Raw genomic sequence first — 5,618 nt, forward strand, 5'->3', positions numbered from 1 at the left:
ATACATACAGCAATTGAGATGTAATAATGCCATAGGGTGAGTTCCCTAGGGAAAAGACTCTGAGATGGATATTTGCATACAGATGGTTCACGGGATTGTTTTTGGTAACGACACCTGTGCAGGAATGAGGGATCTGGATTGGGCAGAAGATGTTGAACTGTGGTGCAACAATGGCTCCATCCGATAAGGAGCTGGGGGGCTGGTTTGACCCTTCAGAGATATTCTGAATTGAAGAAAGTGGGCTGTACCTTCCCATGGATTAGTGGTTATATGCAGTTTGCTTTGGAGTGAGGCAGTTAATTCTGGTGAGGCATCTCCCTTTGGTCAAAAGTAATTACTAGGGAAGAACTCAACTAGAAGCCATTAGAAAGTGGTGATTCTGGAGACCACAAACATGAGTGCCTTGGAACATCCTAATGGAGGTATGTGGGTATCTAAGCTCTTCCCGTTTGGGAACAGTCCCAGCATGGTCTGGGCTGTTCTTTGTTTTACGAGGAAATATACTTGAGTAAGATTAGTGGGAAAAACTAGAGCTCCCACCACTGCAGCTTGTATTTAGAAAGCAAATGATACTCATCATTATCCATTAAGTTCTTATCATAGCTAGCACCCTTTTCTGTGTAAATGTTCACTCTAGCGGGGAAACCAAGATGCTTATTAATGAGACTGAGCCTCGGAGTAACATTTTTTAGTTTATAACTTCTACTTTTGTTTATCATCAACATTAAGCACAGAATTACCAAGCAGTACCCCAGTAAGTTACCTGGTCCCATTGTATAGCAGCAGTCCTCTTTCCACCTATTGATCAGGATCAGTTATTCCTACCAGGATAGTGTCTTCTTTCCTTGCCAGAAGTTTTCTTGTACAAGAAGCATGAAATAAGAGATGGCATAGGCAGCATAAAGTTTAATGGGACTCTTGTTATTTTCCTAGTAGAGATACTTCTGCATCAGGAATCAAAACTTCTGAAGCCACAGAACTAAAAATTGCAGGACCTAGAGGCGTGAATTCCTCATGTGGGTCATTGCGAGTAATTGTAAGCAGGATCACACTTAATATATTCTACCTGGCAGTGACCTGTCACTGATAATGGTCATTGGTTACGGGCATATATTACACTGTGGAGGATTACTTGCCATGCTAATAGAAAGTCATCTCCAAATTGGTACCTTAGGTACATTGGCAAAAGGCCATAATGTATCAGGAGTTCAGTTTTTGGATTATACAGTATGTGATTGAACTGGTGGATCCCATGAATATGTGCCCATACTGTCCCTTCTAGTCTATGAACTAGGTCTCTTGGTCCGATGTGATGTTATTCAGGAATTCTTTGTCAATAGAAAAAGCTCTATTTAAGCACTCAAGTTTCATAGGCAAGCAAGGTAAAGCCATACCTAGTAGTATAGATGGATTGCAGTGCCTTCCATGGTAAAGTGGTCCAATTTAGTAAAGTTGCCGAATGCCACTTCTCCTCCTCACAGCATGGTACTCATTTGGGGAATGTGGGATAGTTCCTGTTGCTAGAAGAATGGCATTAGGCAATGGCAGTGGCTAGATCAGCTTTAGGGAATGAGTGCCTAGGCTGCTCGACTGCATTGCTTCCATCTCTTTCACCATGCTCCTCTATTCTTATAGTTATTTTTCTGAATACAGAAGCTGCCTGTGTCTACCAAAACTGGGCCAAGTCATTTTGATGACCTGAGTGTATGTTGCCTCTTCCACGGTGGTTGTTAACACACAATACAAAAATCTTCATGCTTCATACTTAAGACTATAAAGCCACCCATGTGCCATAAACCCAGATAGGCTTGTTCTTTCTTTTTCATTGGAGTATAGTTGCTTTCCAATGTTGTGTTAGTTTCTGTTGTACAGTAAATGATATAGCCACATATATACAGATATGCTTGTTCTCAGTCTTTCAATATTTCTCTAGGTCTCAGACCAACGAACAAATTTACTCATCACTGCCTATAATTGTGTATATATTATTACAAGAGGGCAACCCTCTTCATAAAGTGGATGAATAAAAGCATCATCTAAGATCTGCCCATATTGAGGATTTCCCACCCCCATGGCTTGCTGAGTAGCCAAATGGAAAAACATCCATTCTCCAGATAAAAACACATACCATTCATCTGAGACTCAGTTAATCTCTTCTACAAATTCCATTATCCACACAATGAAAGTGAAACAAAAAGAGTTTAGAATCTCAATCCCTCAGAGCTATGTTAGACTAGAGATCTAATATTTCCCAGTTTCCAATTCACTGAGCTAATATTCAGAAAAAAAATGCTCAAAACAGCAACAAAAAATCTAGATCTGTGCTTGTCTAACTCATAAATAATTCACTTGATCTAGCATAAGTAATGTTATAGCATTATATTAAAGTAAAATATTATTAACAGAATGCTGTCATGAGCAGTGGACTCTAGGTCTCTAAATCCTGAATTTGACCCCATATCTGCTATTGGTGAGTTGTATGATACAGAGAATTTACTCAAACTCTCTTATGCCTCAATGAGTATAACCATGAAAAAACTTATTGTATGATAAAAATTGGTTCAATTAGTATTGTTCTTTATTATTCTTTTTATGTCTGTTACCTTAAAAAACCAAATGGGTATTATTGTGCTCAAAATTATCCTGAAAATATGCTGTATGTATTGTGCCATGCTTTTAAGTGGGTGAAAGAATGCCTGTCTGAAGCCCAAGTGCCATAAAATAGACAAGCCCTTGGGTGAAGGAAACATTAAAACTGAGGGTCAGCCACCAACAATGGGGACAAATTAGAGTAACTGATAAACATGCAGAAGACAGTGAGTGCTAATTATACTGACTGTTCAATTTTTATTATATTAAAATTAAGGTTATTTTAGAAGGTGCTTCCCAATTTGTCTTTACAGTTCTTCAGAATTACTTCTAAATTTTACATTTTCTAGCAGGACTTCAACCTTTAAATATTTTTTAAATCAAATTAAATTTGGATCTCAGATAACTATAGCTTGACGGTCCTTGGCGGTACACCCACTGACTCCTGATGTTCTGGCGTTGGTAATTCATTGCTTTCTCTAGAACTCATTATTTTAAAGTAAAATAATTCTGTTCTAAAAATAAAGATGCTAATATCAACATTACTTGATCACTGATTTGCTTGTTGTATCCAACAACCATAGAGCAACAGAAAGATTCTTAATGAAACTTGTAAACATTTATACTTTAGATTTGGACAGAGGCAATTGAAACACTTCGTATAATTCAATTAAAAACTCTAGGAAGTTCTGTGTAGTTTAATAGATCAAGCAAATAAGCAACCCCAGATAAGCCAGATTTACCTGACAAAAGCATGTAGGTGACTAGTTTTCAAATTTTCCTCAATTGTTTTCAGGGTTTGGGAAAAGGAAATAGTTCTCTGGTTCCAACTCCAGTTTTGGTGTGATGTGTCACTTTGGTAAATTAACCTCTTCGTGCTTGTCTTTTCCTTAAAAGAAGAATGGTATATCTCTGGTTATTTAGTTGAGAAGGTGAAAGTGAATGATATGTAGAATAATGGGTGTTAAAGTACTAAAAAGTATCAACTACACCAAATATAAGAAATTGTTCTTATTCATCTTAGGAATCAAGAAGATTTAAACTTGATGTTTCATTAATAAATGTATACTTGAGGGAGGAATAAATTAGGAGTTTGGGATGAACATATGCACACTACTATATATAAAATGATAACCAACAATGACCTATTGTATAGTACAGAGAACTATACTCAGTATTTTGTAATAACCTATAAGGGGAAAGAATTGAAAAAGAATATATATATTCAGAATATATATAATTGAATTTTGTTGTTGTTATTTAGTCACTAAGTGGTGTCTGACTCTTTGCAACCCCATAGACGGTAGCCCACCAGGCTCCTCTGTCCATGGGATTTCCAGGCAAGAATACTGGAGTCAGTTGCCATTTCCTCCGAGGGAAGCCCCATATAAATGAATATATATGTGTGTATATATACATACTGAATCACTTTGCTGTATACCTGAAACTGACACAACACTGTAAATCAACTAAACTCAATAAAAAAGTAAAAAAATAATAATAATAATAAATGAATATAAGCTTGACCTCAGTGAATGCTAAATATGCTTGCTTATAGTGAAATAAGAACCTGTATGAACTCTTTTAAAGTATATAAAATAATATAATTGTCTTCATGGTCTTCATGGGCAGTACAAGAGGGATGATTATGCCTTTCTGGTTGGGAGAGATAAAATATGCTTCTCAAAATGATGCTTTAGGTTTTGTACAGTTATCTAAAAGGACTAGAGAACATGTTGCTTTTCTTTCAGCAGATTTCACACGTTTAACCACTGCAAGCTGGCCTGATATAAAACTTGACACTGTCATAATAGAAGATGAGATTAGAGAAGGAAAGGGAAAAGAAAGAAAGAAAGAAAGAAAAACCTCTAAATCCTCATTGAAGGTATATCTTTTTCTGATCATCTCTCTCTCATCTTAACAGATCATAATTTGATGATCATGGATGAATCACAATTTGATGACAATTTTCTACAAGCAGAAATGAAGTTTTGTAGCAGAACAATTTATTTTTTGCCTTCCTTTTCTTTGCGTGACTGACCACAGACTGAACCCGTCACTGCAATTGTGCTGTTTCCACTTTAGTTTATTCCCTGATGTGAAAAGATATCACATTTCCGTTGTTACTGGAGAAACTCAAGCACTAGCTAAGCCACAGCATGTCTTGGGGCTTTGATCTAAGCCTCTGTCTATGGTTCATAAGCCTCAGATGGTGCTATGGTTAAATATTTGCAAACTGTCTACTTTTTATAAAACTGTTAAGTTTTATTGGAGTAAATCTGGTTGCTTTCCTGCCTTGATCAGTCTCTGCTTTTCCAGATGCTTGATATGAAAGAACACAGTCTGCCTATCATACAAATAAATACAAAGTCTTTCTCTAAGAAACAGATATTTCCATTGCAACCTCTAATTTAGCATTTTCTTTCTTGGAAGTCATTGTGTAAGCCTGAAGATGTATGATTTTTGTTTGTTCATTTTATATCTCAACATCACTGATATTTGTTCACCTAATTTTTAAAACTGAATTGATCAAAAAATTCAACAAGCAGACTCCAGGTTCAAATTTTATCAAATGATTTATTTTAATTTTTCTAATTATCTGATATTAAAGTTAAGTAATTTGAGATTAATTCCCAAAAATATATTTAATATATTCATGGCATATAGTAGACTTTCAACTTCATAAGAGCAGATTTTGGAGGTGAAGTGTCAATGTGAATGGCTGTTCAATACCACTTCCTTTCTGCCTCTGATCAGTTCTTGATGACATTATGGAGATTAGCTAAACTCCTGGGAGACAGGATAAATTTTATCTGTCAGCTCAACTATGAAGTCTTCTCTAGTACCTGACTTCCCAGGTAGTGCAGAGGTAAAGAATCGGCCTGCCAATGCAGGGGATACAAGATGTGGGTTCAATCCCTAGATTGGGAAGACACCCTGGGAAAAAAATTGGCAATGTGCTCCAGTATTCTTGCCTGGAAAATCTCATGGACAAAGGAGCCTGGAGGGCTACAGTCCATGGAGTCTGA

The 5,618-nt window shown here is 36.5% G+C and overlaps 1 long non-coding RNA gene across 1 annotated transcript; it reads left to right on the forward strand.

Annotated features, from left to right (window-relative positions):
• On the forward strand, nucleotides 215–4,867 carry LOC106502648. The gene is made up of 2 exons (XR_001296291.1): nucleotides 215–422; nucleotides 4,514–4,867. It is a non-coding gene; the product is annotated as an uncharacterized LOC106502648 (long non-coding RNA).

Source organism: Capra hircus, chromosome 2 (assembly GCF_001704415.2).
Source record: "Capra hircus breed San Clemente chromosome 2, ASM170441v1, whole genome shotgun sequence".
Classification (NCBI taxonomy): Eukaryota; Metazoa; Chordata; class Mammalia; order Artiodactyla; family Bovidae; genus Capra; species Capra hircus.